At 39.4% G+C, this 18,065-nt stretch overlaps 1 non-coding gene across 1 annotated transcript; it reads left to right on the top strand.

The window, feature by feature from the left end:
- The first annotated feature begins 14,333 nt into the window (after window positions 1-14,333).
- On the top strand, window positions 14,334-14,405 carry TRNAT-CGU (transfer RNA threonine (anticodon CGU)). The gene has a single exon. It is a non-coding gene; the product is annotated as a tRNA-Thr (tRNA).
- The last annotated feature ends 3,660 nt before the right edge of the window (window positions 14,406-18,065 follow it).

Below are 18,065 nucleotides of genomic sequence, written 5' to 3' on the forward strand. Positions count from 1 at the left end.
TTTAACTTTTCTACAAGATGAACTGTATTACCGTACTTTTCAAATTACATTCCAGGAAGGAAACTGATGCATCCAATATGCAGCCCATTAAGAGAGTAGTGAATAGTTTCTCAGGTCAGACTAACATGCCCTATACTGTAAAAGTTGTGTTACTTTGGCAAATAAACTGAATTTTTTAATGTGAACTGTTGTTTTTGATGCTTTCACATCCCAATGGAAGGTTTGTCTCTATGTTTATGACTAATACTTGGCAATCATGTAACTTATCAGTTCATATTTATTCAATAAAAAAAACCTGTATTCAATTCATAGATGAGGTTAAAACAATAAAATGAATTCATAAAGAAATACATTTAGAAGAAATGTATGTGCACTTTATCGGCAGTCCAGGGACTACTTTGTAAAATTTTCATGAACTTTTCAATTTCCCAGTGAAACGATAACTTTCTCTACCAATTGACTTTTACAGATATATTGTTACATTGCCAAAGAACCTTTAAAAAATTTTGTCATTTTACTTTATTTCACTATCTTTCCTCTAAGGCATTTTTAACAGTTACCTGTCAAACTTGTATTATCCATATTGCCTTCTTTACTAGTGCAAGGAATTCTGCTAATGGGGGAAGAAGACATAGAGAATGTGTCACTCCTCTGTACCAGTAACATAACGTACAAATAGTTTTCAACAAACATCTCATAACCAGGGTTGAACCTGAACTTTCTGCTGCCTGAGGCGAGTTATAGAACAGCGCCCACTCTGACCCATCCAGTATAAATATATCAGCTTATTTTTTAGGTTCATGGGTTCTCATTGCAGCGTCTCACACCCATGCTGACGTATGATGTGAAGAAACACATGCTGCCCCATCTTACTGCAGACGGTGCTGTCTGAAGCAAGAGGCTCAATTCGGTTAATACAGATGGTCCCCTACTTAAGGACACCAGGATAGGGCCTAACTTGCTGATCGGTGGGGGCCGCAATGATCAAGAAAACGAAGGGTTCGATGGGGTCCCAGGTGATACCTCCGTTGGACCCCTCGTCTGCGCATGATCGTTCTGCTCCATTAATATCTATGGAGCTCACGGAGATCACTGAGCACAATGCTGACGTCCACAGAACTAGCTTCCTGCTGACGTCATAGTTCTTGTGCCAGTAGATCGCACAGATGTGCATCAGCTGGCACAGCCGGGAACCCGAGGACATGCTGGGGGGAGAAGAGGATGCTGGGTGACAGCGCCGGAGGGTGAGTACTAACTTTAATTTTTTAAGTTTTCTCTGCTGGACATATAATTATCGAGGGCACACTGCTGGACACATTATTATCGGGGGCACACTGCTGGACACATTAACAGGGGCACACTGCTGAACAAATTATTAATGGGGGAACAATGCTGGACACATTATTATCGGGGGCACACTGCTGGACACATTACTAATGGGGGAACAATGCTGGACACATTATCGGGGGCACACTGCTGGACACATTATTAATGGGGGCACACTGCTGGACACTTTATTTAGGGGGGCACACTGCTGGACACATTATTACTGGGGGCATACTGCTAAACACTTTATTTAGGGGGGCACTTTGCTGGACACATTATTAATGGAGGCACATTGTTGGATACATTATTAACGGGGGCACACTGCTGGACACATTGTTAATGGGGGCACACTGCTGGACACATTATCAGGGGCACACTGCTGGACACATTATTTATGGGGGCACACTGTTGGATACATTATTAACGGGGGCACACTGCTGGACATTTTATTAATGGGAGCACTCTGCTGGACATTTTATTTATTGGAAGGGCAGCTGTGGACATTTTATTCATGAGGGAAGACTACTCTACATTATATTAGAGAGTAGCTGCTACGTTTACCACCCTAGGCTTATACTCGAGTCAATAACTTTTCCCAGTTTTTGGTGGTAAAATTAGATATATACTCGAGTATATACGGTATGCAGCTTTTTTTATTGCAGGGAAGTACGTGTTCTGTAAATTTATTACAAACATTTATTTATGTACAAAATAGTCATTACTGGTAAATATTTATTTGTGCAGATATGTATTTCATATTTGTATGTACAGCTGTATAGTCTCTGCAGGTACATATTTATCACTCGTGTATATTTATTTATGTTTGGCTTATATTCATTGCAGGTATATATTTATATGTGTGCTAGATTTATTGCAGGTGCATTTTTATATGTGTATTATATTTACTGCTGCTTTTTATTATTTTTTACTCAGCTCTTATTGTAAATAATTCTATAGCAGTTTCTTAGGGTTTTTAATGTGGAGAGATGGGGCATTGCAGTAAAAGGGCTTGAGTGTTTTTAAACTAAAGTTCCCACTTGAAATAGGTCCAATATCACAGAAAAATATATGGTATGAATCTAGTTATTACAACTTATTGGGAACATTTGAAAAATTGTATTTGTTGTTGAGTTTTTCCAGCTCTATCATAGAAAATATCTAATGTACTTTTAACACTGACTTCAGTCTATACAATAATCCCTTTTGGATGAGAAATTTTTATCCAGATTAACATTAATGCACTTGAGATGGAAAGGAAGGAGAAGGATTTCTGTGCGATGGGTAAGCTGACTCAAATAATGCAAAACAGAAGCAGAGAAGAGACACAGTACGATCAAAAGGAAACACTGGAGTTTCATTCTAATCTCTAAAATGAGATGATACATTTTAATGTTCGGATGTGGTGAAGACTCTTTCAGGTTTTCTCTGTTTGAGTAACATGAAATATAGGGGATTATTCTTTGTTCAACAGAAGCTCCATTGGATTTTTCCTTCTATGGAATAATTTACAGTAAGTATCAGCATTTGTCAGACACTTTCTAAGAATGTATCTACTGTATCTATATCCAAGTCATCTAAAGACCATTCCCTTCTAGACTAAATTCAACACATATAATAGCAAGTGATGGAGTATTAATGGTCAGAATAAAGCACAATCACCAATACAGTTAAATATCCACAAGGACATATAAATATATCCAGAATCAAAAGTTCTCTGTAGTCTGTACTGTATGTATGTATATTTCTGTACATCCGTGAAATATGCAGATGTGTGAACAGACCCGAAGGAATCAATGGGACAGTATGTCATCTGCAAAAAAAAGATACCATACGGATCTCAAATATGCCCGTCTGAATGAGCCCTTTGACCACATGGACACAATGGTCCACATTTAACAAAACTAGTGCAGTGTGTACTATGTGCAGTTTGCCTGTGGAGTGTGCAGATGCTACACGTCAGTAGCATTAACTGCACGTCAGTAATAAATGTGTTGCGAACTCCGACAAAGCACTAACATGGTCCCTTTAGGGGCTAATTTTTTCTGTCTTGTTGGACACAATGAGGCACATTTACCTGCCTGGTCCCTGCGCCATCCCCGATGTCCAACGAGGATGAAGTCTGCCGGGATTCACTACCAGCGTGCGCCCAATATTCTGCATCTGTTGCTTCCCAGCTCAGGTCTGCTGGAGTTCACCTTCTTCTCCCCGGTGCATGTAAGTGCTTGGCTTGCGACACAATTTTAAATGTTAAATCCTGTGCGTAGTCCGAATCCGTCGATCGCCCGTCGGCCCGATTTGCCAGCACGATTGCGACATAATTCGATCGCGCGCGACGCAATCCCCGGCGCGATCCCCAAAAATGACGGGAAACCAGACGGAAATTAGTAAATAAGTCCCAGTGCAGCCGCGACACAAAACTGGCACAGACACTTTATAAATGTGTAAGCAGTTTTTACATTCTTTTCAGTGCAAAGTCAGACAGAAAACTGGCACAAACGCTTTAATAAATGTGGCTCAATGTGGCAATGGGGACATGTGCTACATATTTTTCTACATCTTGCACCTGACACAAAATTCTGCACTGAAAGGGGCATTCCAGTGCGCCATATTTTTCATGCTTTGTGTCCAATAGTGTCACATGACCTATGTTAAAGGTGCACCAAAACAAAGTTGGTGCACTCTGTTGGAGCAGCAGATTCACAAAGGATTTGTAACACAATTTATGAATCTAGCACACCCTATGCACTCCACTGTGCAGTTTGCACGGTTTTCATAAATGTGGGCCATTGTGTTTAAAAATGCAATGGAGCATTGAAAGAGAGCTCTGTTACAACATTGGCCAGTTCATGTCATGTGACCATGGTGATATCATCTAAGGATCTTTACCCAGTAAGGTCTGTATCTGATAACATGAAATCACAGCAGCCTTCAGGGAGGATGGGGAGGAGTAGAAGTCCACGGAGGCTGCTGTGATTTCAGGTGATCAGATACATACATGGGGTAGACGTTGCAAATCTTATTGGGTAAAGGACCTTAGATGACATCACCCTGGTCACATGATATGCTGAGAAGAGGCATGCAACATGGGGAGTAGATGAAATGGGTTGGTTGAGCAGGACATGTCCCCTCTGATGCCAGGTAATATGAGATAAAAGGTGATATATGGGGATATAAGGGAAACAATTTTTAGCTAATAGGGCTCTATGGGAACCTGCCACTAGCTATATTTGCGAAAAATGTGGTGACAGGTTCCCTTTAAGTTTAAGTGAGGAAAAGTTTGTGGGAAATGAACAGTTTTGCAACCCCACTATAAATTTACATACTGGACACACATTACATATCTAAAAGCTTTCAAATTACAATATACAAATGGCAAAAATAAAAAAATAGCTTGATGAAAAATGACAAATTTGTGTTCCTTGTATGAGTTCTTCAGTTCAGTATTACTTGCTGTGTCTAGGACATTTACTTATTTTGCCAACCGAGTTGAGGAAAAAAAATCTTTATTTTTCTATAACCGTGGTTCTAACCGTCTCCTGCACAGCACAAAATGTGGTTCCCAATTGAATATTAAACTATAATTTAAACATGAGATCCTACTGTTCATAATTTAACATGTCAGAGGACCATCTTGTTTAAATTACTGATTTTTCAGTTTCCATATTAACCAACGAATATATTCCACTGTACGTGCCTTTATATACTGCGTACAGACATTCATCGCATGTATATTAATATGTTCCACATTTGTTACTGTGCTTGTTTCTGACAAATTATTATTATTACTATTTCATTTTTTATTTTTCTGCAAAATTTGGTTTTAAAGAGTTTCTTTTTAATGTGTAACATTATAAATAAAGCAGTCAGATCTTATTAAAAAATGCACTTTGATTAAAGAATTTTCCATTGTGGCTGCCGTGACTATTGTACAGATGTGGGGTTAATTTATGCACAATCTAAATTGGAGTACGGAGTGGATTGTTTCCAATAAAAATCTTATAGTGAACAATGTTTAGTCAAGCTCTTGGAATGAAAAAAAAAACCTTCTTGGTTAACTCCAGATATGGAAAGAAGTTACTATACCTTCAACAATCAGCTGCAACTCACCTACAGCAATGACATCTGCCTCACCTCAAGCTCCTGACCTTGGCTGACCATCTAAAGTTGTCCCAGCTCTATCTATCAACACCCATGAATAACTGCCTGGGATCTAAAGTGACCACCTATGGCTTCCCTTATCAGTGAGTCAAGGCAAGGGTGAAGTGTGGTACTACACCCTTAAATTGGTCTTGACTCACCAATACATACCCCTAAAATAATGGGGCACTTTTACTTACCCGGTCCTGTCGCGATCCCCGATCCGAACGGTCCGACGAAGATTCACCAACATTGTGCACCCGAGTGTGTGTTGCTTCCCCGCTGAGGTCCGCCGGAGTTCACCTTCTTCTTCCCGTTGATGTGAGTGCACGTCTTGCGACAAAATTTGCGATGTTAAATCTCATGCGTTGTCCAAATCCGGCGGATCGTCCGACGGCCGGCCCCCCGATTTGTGTCGCGTGAAAGCCGGCGCCGATGCGCCAAAATCTGATTGCCTGCGCCAAAAACCCATGTTAAATGCGGCGCACATCGGAAATCGAAAATGCGGTCCGCGGACCCTTAGTAAATGAGCCCCAATGAATGCTATTGAGCAGATCATATGTTTGTGTTTGTTTCTAGTGTTTTCATTTGTGCCAAAATCTGTTGTATTAATCTACGGTAAACTAAGCCAAACATAGAAGGTGTGAAGGGACGCCATAAGACCATAAAGACAGGACCTGCTCTATCTTTTGTGGCTCGGGCATTTGGCTCATGCACGGGTCTGTGAAATTCACGGCCATGTTTGTGAGCCCACAGAAGGCAATGGGCCACCTACAAGCTACTGAAAAAATGGCCTCAAAAGACGCTTGTGTGCATAAGGACTTTCCTTATTGCCTCCTTCTAATTAAATTTTTAATTCCCACCTTTCTTACTACTTTTTTTGTAAAAATAAGGGCATAAGCAGCTAATAGAAGAGCAGATCCTGCCAGAACGGGCGGCACACACCTGCATGTATGCTTGGTTTACAAACCATGATCCTGGCGGTAGATTTCCATTAAATTCTGTTTCTGTATTAAAAGACTAAGTTACTCCACAACGCATATCACCAATGAATACTTATGGGCCTAACTTTATAGCTTCAATATGCGCATTCCTTCTTCCAATAACATTTCTACATTATACTTGCAGGTATCCTCATAACCTCAGCTGCTGTTTAGAAAGTGTCTGTGTTGAATAATCACCTTTGCTCCCTTGCAGCAGTGCTGTACTCGGAGCAGTGGAATTATACATGCTACGAATCAGGTTGCACGCTCACAGTAGTCTATAACATTTTTAAAAGTATATTCCATATAAAACCAAAGAAAGGCTTGGAAGGATTAAGAGGCACAGAGATGAATGGCTAACAGCTGTTCTGAGCTGTTCCGAGAGCTTTCGTACAGTTGTATGGAGAATTAGTATACATTTTCTATATAAATTTTGGGTAAAATTGAGCATGAGCAATGTTGTGTTTTAAAAACATGCTAATGGTTTAGAATAATCCGCCCTGCTACAAATGAATAGTTAAAGTTTTTTGTGTGATATTGATTGAGCGAGTCATCATTTAATTTGTAAAATGCAATTCTCTAGGTCCCTGAACACCCAAGAGTCCAACACACTCACCCAGTGTTATAAATCTGTTCAGCAGTACATTCCACTTCAGGATCTTTTCCAGATACAATATATTCACTTTCATACCACACATTATGCCAGAGGCACAGAGAAATAATACTGCAATTTCACATTTGAATATTTTCCTCTCACACGAGGATGACACGGGTCAGTGCACGGGCCAGAGGATAGTGATGTCATGAGGCAAGCGAATGCCCAGCCAGTCCTTTCCTTCTAGCATCATAAAATGCCCAAGACCAACAACTAGAAAAATATATAACACCTTCATAAAATGAGGTGCTAACTTTGTCTATCTATTCATGTGTCAGGTTTTTTTTAAAGAATTTTGTAAACTCCAATCACACTGTTGTGTTGCAAATTAAGGTTAATTTACAACACAACAGTGTGACTGGAGTTTACAAAATTCTTTATGCTTTAAGGGATTGGGACCCTCTCCAGAGCACCTATGCAACTCACTCCTTATAGTGTGCAGCAGAAACCCTTTCTTTACAGGTTTTTTTTAAAGGACTGGTGTGTCCAATCCTTGAGCTTAGACACAATTGCAGCATTTATCATTTTTAGCACTAGGTGTTGTTTTTTGGTGCCCGGTGTGGCCGCAGCATAAGAGGGTCAGAATTGACAGCCTACATTCATGAAGGAATTTAAAAGTTGGTAGATCTGCTTTTAGTTGGTCTTAAGTTGTGCCAAAAATTGTGCCAAAAAAGTGGAAAATAGAAGCACAAAAAAATTAAAAAGCTGCACCTAAATTGAAAGACAAAAAAACCATGTGAGTGTCGGAAAAATCAGTTTTTTTGTGGTGCCTAAAATAATAATAAATATGGTGTATTCAATGCCGAATGAACAGCAAAGGACTCCAGCGCCAGAAAATACACCCGAATGGTCCATATCAATAGACTAAGGAATGTAACCTGAATAACATGCAGATACTTTCTATGTTTGGATACCATACTATGTTTGGATATTCGCTGACATTGATAGAGTGGTTTTGTAACTTGGGATACTTGTTATTTGCTGCAATTGAAGAAGTAATTATGTTCTTGTATTTTTGACTTAAAGGGGTATTCCAGGAATCAGCATAATTCATATACAAATGAGTCAGTAAAATATAAGCTAATATGTAATTAGTTGTTATTTAAAATTTTGCTCCCCTTAGCAGAAAATGCTGGTGACATAGACTGTAATGAAGAATTAAAATGCTACTGGCCCTTTAATCAGTCCCTTAATTTCCTCCGCGCGGTCCGTTGCAGAGCAGACACAGGACAGAAGATGGCCGCTGGTCACATGTCCACATCACATGTCCTGCACCGGCCTGGGCAGGTCATGTGATCACCACTAAGTTTGGCTGTAGTCGGTTGGTTGCAGTGCATCCAGTATGGCCAGTGTAGTGGTGATGGCAGTAACAAGTCATTACTATGGTAACAGAGAAAGAAACCTGTTACATCATCACTGGGAGTAGGATGAGTTACTGAGAACTAAAGGACTTGGTACTTGTAGTTTCCAGTGGCAGCCATCTTGTTGATAACTGTAGAGAGGCCATAAAATTTTGTGAATCATAAAAACAAACTATTTAAGCTCCATTTTGTGACTAATGACATTGAGTATTGTTGTATTCATTTATTTATAGCATTATGGGTTTTTGTATCAGACGTTCATATTCCCGGAATACCCCTTTAATCTTGGAGATCTCAACATTTCCAAAGATTTTTGGGATTCAGGTGTGTTTGTTAGGAACCACACACACACACAACTTTATTGGTTCCCGTGATCCAGCTGCACAATTTGCAGCCAGATCTACGACGTCTATTTCCAGCCAGATCCTAGAAGTCTGTAGTACTCGGTGATGGAGCAGTGAGCACAGAGGCTCAGATATATGAAAAGTGGTGAAATCCTCCTATGTAGAGTTTGCCTCACTCATGTGCAGGTTGCACCAGGTAATCCAATAGTGGCACACAGTCTTAGTAAATCTGTTTTGAGGATGTGAAAAAAGTAGAATGCAGTTGATTCATGCAGTTTTGACACAATTGTATTGAGTCACAGTCATAAATGTGACCAAACTAGGAACCCACACCACCACCATGCCACAGGCCACAGTTTTCAAAAGTGTCAGACAAAATACAAAAGTGGTGCAAACTCCAAAGACACTTTTTTAGTCCAAAATTAGACAAAAAAACTGACGCAACCACAATAATATTCTGCCCCCACTAAGTATGTAATGTCCCCCACTGTCCCCCTGTATATAACTTTCCCTACAGCCTCAAGTATTTAATGCTCCCCACAGCCCTCCAGCTGATAATGTCTCCCCCAGCCCCTAAATCTATAATGTCCCCCCAGCCCCAGGTATATAATTTGCCCCACAGCCCCCAGTATATAATGCCCCCCACAGTCCTCATTATATAATGTCCCCCACAGCCCCCCACAGATATGAAATACAATGAAATACAGTATATGAATCCGCACCTACTAAATCTACAGTTGTGGAATGTGCAGAAAAATCGTACAAGTCACCCTGCACACAGTGATCTAGTGTAGAGTGACCTAGAACATCAGCAGTAACATGTCCCTGTACAAACATTTGTTTGCACCAAAATGCTTGACAGTGGGAACACTTACCATAGGTTTTTCATGGCAAAACGCGTGGTTCATGTACCATTGTCACAATGTTTCAGTGTAAATGAATATGTTACTTGGCCAAGCTCCTTCTCGCTGCCTTATAAATTCAATATTTAATTCAAACACAGCATGTGAACGCGGCCCAAGGGGCAAAAACTTCTTGTACACCCCACAGCACATTGTACCCTTAACCTGCCCCTGCATGTGCACAACCATTTTGCACAAATTGCGGGCAAATCATGGCCCCCATAGAGACCTATGACACAGACAGTCACGGTGTGGTGAGCACACTGACAAGGGCAGAAATGCTGCAAAATACAGAGCAGGTCCTATATGTGGACTGATTCGCGAGGTGCCTGGCTTCCTATGTAGAGGGGAGGGGTGAGGATCTCTCACTTCCCTCCCCCATTCTCCATTCGGCCATGTGCTTGGGGCCTTAGGGAGGATTCACACTTGCATGTCCATTGCGTTTTGTTTCAGTTCTATTGTCTGCATCTGTTTTTTTTTCGTTTTTATTTTCACCTCTACAGGAAAAAGCCCGGAGTGCTGCTATTTTCCTTCTCTGCCGATTTACCACTGTGGTCTTGGATCAGATCCACAATAGCCTGCACCCACGGGATTGAATCCTATTCATTCTGTGCCGCCCGCCTTTACTGTTTGTACACACCTCACTAAATACAATAAATATATACTGTATGTACCCCACTATACACATCTTATAAAAAGTCTCAATTGGTGTGTTTCGCTAGGACTGATGAGGGATCTAGTATAGATCCAAAACGTGTTATGGTGTTACCATACCTTATTTTATACTGTTTTTAAGATCCAATATCTATGATGTCATGGTGAATAGCTCAAACTTGTTGTTTTTATTCATATAAAATAAGTACCCCTCTTTTTAAACCAAGGACTGCCCTGCCCCCTCCTCTTGCAGTTTAGAGATGGAGCTCTCGGCTGCTTATGAGAGCGGGAAAAGAGTGTGTGTATGGGCATTGTGGTCAGCCATGGGCCCCCGGGGAAGGTCGCGACCACCAATATCGCAGTAATGAGGATCCACCATTTTAAATCAAACAAAGGCCATTCCCGACAACCTGGGTTAAAGTACCCTAGGGGGTCTGAAAAATAGTTAAAAAATTTAAAAATGTTTAAAAAATAATTAAATAAGAAAAACATTAAAACATTGAATCACCCCCCTTTCCCTAGAACTGATATGAATATAAACAGTAAACTTCATAAACATATTATAATAACGGTTACTCATGGCGTTTAACCCCGTAATGGAAAATAGCTCCCAAAGTAAAAAATGTCACTTTTTTGCCATTTTGCAAAATATTAAAAAATCACTAAAAAGTGATCAGAAAGTCGTACAGTCCTCAAAGTGGTAGCATTGAAAATGCCATTAAAAGTCGCAAAAAATGACACCATCCACATCTCCGTACACTGAAGTATGAAAAAGTTATTAGGAGGTTAATGAAGGAGGTTTACATTTTTGTAAATGTATGTATGTAAATCTATAAAACATTATAAAACCCATATAAATTTGTATCCCCGTGATCGTACCGACCTGTACACGTCATTTGGGGCGCACAGTGAAAGCCATGAAATCCCAGCCCACAAGAAAATGGCGCAAATACATTTTTGCACAATTTCACTGCATTTGGAATTTTTTCCGTCTTCCCAGTACACAGAATTTTATATTAAATACTGTCACTATGACGTGCAATTTGCAGAAAACAAGATACACCTCACACAGCTCTGTACATAAAAAAATAAAGAATTTATAGATTTTATTTTTAAGGTGGGGAGCAAAAAATGGAAACACAAAAATGAAAATAAAAAAAAGCTGAAACCAAAATAGATACATTCAAATTCAAATACATTCTCCATACATTCAAATATACACAAAATCTCATCGATAAGCTAAAGCCCCACTAAAATCAAATATTTGTAAAGTAATCTTGTAGAAAATAAGCCCTTATATTATCAAATAGCTAAAAAACAAAAATTGGGGAAAATTGGTTGCATAACTTTAAAAAGTGACAATGCAAATCTGCTCTGAATGGCGCAGCTTCCCTTCGATGCCTGGTGTGTGCCCATACAGCAGGTTACCACCACATATGGGGTATTGTTAAACTTGTAGGAAATTGGGTGTCAAACTTTGTGGAGCGTTTTGGCATTTTATTCACTGAGAATGTGTACATTTTGGAGTATTGCATTTATTAAGTCCAAAAAAAGAAATTTAAACATTGCACCTGATTTGGTTTTAACCCCCGCAAAACAAATAGAATGGTTAACAAACTTCATAAAAGTTGTTTTTCATACATTGAGGGGTAAAATTATTTCAAATATAGTGTAGAGAAATGGGATCTGGGCAATACACTTGGTACAGTACACTTATCCCCACTCTGGATACCATATATCAAAAAGTCAAAACACATTCAGAAAACATATTCAAATACTATATATAGGGAAGAACACACACAAATTTACAAATGTATCGGCACAAAAATTGAAAGAATTAAAAACTAAAATACAATGCATGTGGAGAATGAAATAGGGCAAAAATTAGCGTGGAAAAGAAAGGTAATACAAAGTAGGTAAGCCTACAGACACCAATGAGCGGCACATATACATATGCAAACAGAAAGGTAGTAGGGCCTGAGATATAATTACCATTGATGAACACCCCTTGGAGGCCGCATACCTCTGGTGCCTAGGTAATTGATATACAGGATTCTACCATCCACCATTACTTGTACCTTACCATTGTTCATACTGGCCTTATCTACCTATGAAATACCTTGTTATTGTCTATGCCTCCTTGTTGTTTTTAGACCTCCTTTCCAGCATTAACTAGCTTCCTCCCAGTGTGCAAGTGTCTGTTCTGTGTATTTTATCCCGTGCATGAATATTTTTATACACTCAATAAAGTTTTTCTCATGTTTAACAGCAATAAGTTTCTGTGCAAATCTGGTTTTCTTTGAGTAGGTTTTATATAATTACCATACCACAGTTGGAAACATGCACTGCACGACCCCGACACATGTTTTGCTTAAGGCTTCTTCAAGGGGAGTGTCTGATGCTGGTGGAAGTGGGTATATAAATGTGGACCAACCAATAGGATGTGTGGGCATAGGTATAGCGTGCAGCTCCGGTAAAAAGTCGTCATACACCGAGATCTCGCGAGACAGTTTGAGATCGCGGGTGCAGAGCGGAGCCGAAGTATCGCGATGCCATGACGTCAGAGGGCAAGGGGCGGGCGCATGCGCAATGCCAATGAAGGGCAGAGCGAGCAGATGTACAGGGGTTACATATACAAATAAAATAAAAGGACGTAACCAAAGTGAAAAAGTATAAATACATCTGCAATGTGTTCTTCACACATATATATTGTTCTTCACATGCTATTTTGGCCGCACCGTTCCGCGCGTATCTCCCGACAAGTAAGCAGATGTGCCGAACATCTGTAATCTATTCTTCACTGTGTTTTTCACTTAAATGATCCTGTGTTCACTGTGTTCACTGTTTTTATTCTATTCTTCACTGTTCTTCACTATGTTTTTTTAATTAAATGCGCGATTGAGAGCAGGGGAATTATTCATGTCACCTAGCAACCCATCCATTTAAAACGCATTGCACTCGCATTGCACTTGCAATGCTTGCGAGTGCAATGCGTTTTTGATGCGTCTCCATAGACTTGAATGGGGCGGGAAAAACGTGCGCAAAAGTAGAGCATGCTGCGATTTTGACGCGCGTCAAAACAAACGCAAGCACGCGCGTGAAAAACAACGCAAATGAGGAAAGGCCCATTGGAAACAATGGGACAGAGTGCAATGCAAGTTCTGCGCGTCAAAAGCACGCGCAGAACTCGCGCGTGAAAAACGCTAGTGTGGAAGGGGCCTTAGGCCTGCAGCACACGTGGCGTTTTGAACCCGTCTTTGGGCCGTTTTTAAGCAGTCCGTTAAAAATGCATGCGTTTTTGACCGGTTTTACCAATTATCTTAATTAAAACGGGTAAAAAACGGATGAGTTTTCAAAAACTGCATACGGTTTTAACGGACTGCTTAAAAACGGCCCAAAAACGGGTTCAAAGCGCCACATGTTCCGCCGGCCTTAGGCTACATTCACACCAATGTATGGGGGACGTGTATACGGCTGACGCACGTGTGAATGTAGCCTTAGTGCCATTTTTTTTACGGACTTTGCACGTTGTTTTAGGCGCAGACATTTTATGTTGGTGTTATAAGAGCATTTTATAATTGTTGGGAAGGGCTGACTGGGCATCACCTCATGACACCACTATTCTGTTACTGTATGAGAGGCGCCATGCACGGACAGCGTCATCCTCGTGTGTGAGGAGAATATTCTAATGTGAACGTGCAGTCTTATATTTTCTCCGTGTTTGTGGTATGAAAGTGAATATATTATATCTCGAAAAGATCCCGACACGGAATTTACTGCTGAGCAGATTCATAACGTTACACTGCACTTCATTACAGACTGTATTATGAAAGGAGCGGCTTTTATCCAGCACATACAGTCGTACAGAAAAAAATCTGCTGCCGCCAAAACCTACGCTTCATAGCAGTGAGAGCGGAACTACGTGGCCGTGTGTAGCATTACAAGATGCTTGTACACCACATCTAGACGCAGGCGCGGTGGCCAAGTGGTAAGGCGTCGGTCTCGTAAACCGAAGATCACGGGTTCGAACCCCGTCCGTGCCTACAAATTCACATTTTATTTTCTTTCCGAAATAATTCACCATTTTCTTTTTACAACAGTTTTTTGTATGAATACGTTGCCGCCAAAACGCATGGAAGCAATATATATGTATTTGTGATTATATATCGTATATGAGTGAATACTATGCAAATTGCTTTTAAAAATATCTTAAGTAAAATAAACCAGCCTTGTGTGAAAAAACGGAATAAATGTCATATTATTACCACAGTTTTCTACAGCATTCCTACATTTTACCACATGCCATAATAAATAAAGCCGATTAATTTACAATTTCACCAGTCTATCTGTATATATGTTTACTTCATAAATATCTCTTTCTTTTTCTTTCTATATGTATTACCTCATGTATATATAGAGTATATATCACTGTACAGACATGCAGTATAGGTAGAAATAGTATAAAGGTGTACATGCACATGTATTGTATATATATATATATATATATATATATATATATATATATACATATATACATATATATATATTTTTTAATGAAAACCACAAGTAGCTATTGGCTATATATGAAAGAGGACCATTAAATATAGACACACATGACCGAACTAAGTGCAATACTTTTTAAAAGATCAGTGCTACAGCCATCATTTTAACGGACCCAACCCCCGATGCGTTAAAAGTAGAGTATTCCCATGGTTCACTCATTGACTACAGTTTATGAGGATCTGTTAAAAACAGATACAGGGGCGTAACAAGGAAAGGCTGGGGCCCATAGCAGATGTTTGCATAGGGTCTCCCTTCCGCAATAAAAAAGTGTACATATTTGTATATTCATACATGTGAGTTACAATCACACACATTAATATATTCATACATACGCACATTAATCTACTTATATATATATACACATAGCGCAAATACATACAATATACACTCATGCAGCATAAACATACCTACAGTAATTATGGTAGACACCATATACACACACCTATATATATATATGACAGGGCCCCCTAACACTGTGAGACCCATAGCAGCTTTTATGGATGCTACCCCTATAATTATGCCCCTGAACAGATAGCAAAATTATGCTAATCGGAAGAAAAACTGAAGAAAATCTAAGATTTTTATGTCTGAGAATTGGTTCATTGTTTCTACATCTAAAGATGTGACGCAAAATTTGTGGCCATATATACATCCGGCTCGGTATAGTCAGCAAAACGAGTGCTCACCATACCGTGCCCACAAAAAATATATAAGTGCTCCATCTTCAGCCACAAGAATGGTCATGCAGCATTATTTTCTATGGAGAGAGGAGGGATGAGTAGCACTCACCTCTCCAGCACTCCTAATGTATGCTTCGATACGTCCATGTGAATGCTCCCTAACCTCAAGGGGTCTTCTAGAGATCCTGTGGCAGGTGTGCACATAAAACTAGGTAGGTATAAGCACTGGTCCGCACCTAGGTCCATGGTCATGGAGGTCTTTGTGTCCACGGTAATGTATAATAAGTGAATGCAGTGTTAATTTAGGCGACATCTGTCCTTTAAATATATATATATGAGAAGCTGATTAACAGCAGGGTCTAAGACACAAATAAACAATGCTTCATACGTCTCTGTAAATGAAATAAAGGAAACCACTTTTGGAAGGAGTAAAAATCACAAATGCAAAAATAAAAATTGGGCAGGTCCCTAAGTGGTTACACATGTATTTTACTTTGCTTCCAGAGATAAAAATATAAAAAATCTTATGGTACACATGTGTGAACAATATTATCCCATATTAATTAAAGTCATTTTTCTTTTTGAATTTTTACTCTGATTTAGTATGTTTTTAGGGAGTTGAATTTATTTGTATGTCAATATTTTCTCATATCTGCAGTAACAAAATTATGAAAATGCCATGAAAACAAAATAAAATATAAACAGAAAAATAATAGTTGTACTTATAAATCTATACATAGGAAGTACACGCTCTTGTGACAACAAAAATGAACAAGGGAGGGCAGCAAAAGCACATTTGGTGTGAATGGATTGTTCTGTTTGTACACAGGCGAGCGCTGTGCAAAATTCCATAACACTTTGCTTTATAATATACGGCACCCATCAATACAGGTGAAATGTAATATCAAAGAAATGAGTTTTCTGAAAAAAGAAAAAAAATAGTGAATCCTCAATTTGCGTTTTTCTATGAAGCTCGTAGAATTATTTCAGTTTCATATTATTTTCACTATTGTATAATGTTTCACAATTTACATACAAAAATGAAGAACTCGTGTTGCCATATTCAGAGAGCTAGAGCTTTTTTATTTGTCCATGTAATTAATTTGTCCCTGTTTTAATTGTCACCATTTTTGGGTTTATCCAAATTAAACATTTTGGAGTACATTTTGATTTTGAAAGCACTTAAAAGGCAATTCCAGCAACATTTTTTTTCCATTTTTATGCCCTTCATACCACGGTTATAATTATATTATTTAAAAGGGTTATCCAAATAAGTAAAAAAATATCTCGGTGACCTGGGGAGGGGGGCTGCATAAAAAAATTAATATATACTTACCTTTTCCAGAGCTCCTGGTGTCCCGCGTCGCTGTCTGTCGGTGCAGGATCTATATTTCTTTACAGGGGCCGGAACGCTTTGCTCTGACAAACTCCGGCTGCTTGGCATGCCCACCAGTCCCCTGTCCCAGCTCCTGATACACAGCATTGAAACTAAGGCTGTATCTGGCGCTGGGACAGGGGACAGGTGGCCATGAAGACACTAAGCTGCCACAGCTCAGAGTAGTTACGTTAAATTTCAGGGGACACTAAAACACAGGGGACACCTTGGATTGATACTATGATTTTTTTTTTGAAAGTTTTTTGAAGAGATCATAACACCTTAGGGATATTATAAAGGCAGTCCCCAGGTTACGTACAAGATAGGTTCTGTAGGTTTGTTCTTAAGTTGGATTTGTATGTAAGTCGGAACTGTATATTTTATAATTGAGCTCCAGCCAAATATTGTTAATTGGATTTTAAAATTGTTGGGTTTTCATAAGAACCAGGATTAACAATAAATCTTAATTGCAGACACCTTTGATAACTGTTATAGATGTTTATTGTATCTTAAGAATAAAGTACAGTAAATTACCAACATCCAGAGGTCCGTTTGTAACTAGGGGTCGTCTGTAAGTGGGGTGTTCTCAAGTAGGGGTCCGCCTGTATATGCTTTGTTCCATACTGTTCCCTATGTGCAGAATAAAAAGTGTTTAAGTACTACTATAAAATATAAAAAACTTTTGCCTAACTTTACAATAATCATAAATAAGCAATTCTCTAATTTACTCTAGTTAGCTATCTGCAGGTGTTTAGCAGCAAGCAGAGGTTTTACCTTGTGCCCGCAGGCTACTCTTCTTTTGCCATGCTTTTTGGTAAACATGGGAAACCATACAGAACGGTCGAGAAGGGAGGAGGCTTTTGGGAAGGGCAGTAGTAGACGAGTGCAAGAAAATAAGACCTTAAGTGATGTGATCACATGCTTCAGGTCGGCCAATTACAAACATGTTGTCCTGATGCATATGAATGCCTTTAGTGCTCTGGCCTCACTTCCCTTAGCTGATGTCACAACAAGGAAGTGCCGCCCACTTCAGGAATAGCTGAATATGATTTTATAAGATGGGTTGATAGATATATGAGGCTATA

Source organism: Engystomops pustulosus, chromosome 8, assembly GCF_040894005.1.
Source record: "Engystomops pustulosus chromosome 8, aEngPut4.maternal, whole genome shotgun sequence".
NCBI classification, from domain to species: domain Eukaryota; kingdom Metazoa; phylum Chordata; class Amphibia; order Anura; family Leptodactylidae; genus Engystomops; species Engystomops pustulosus.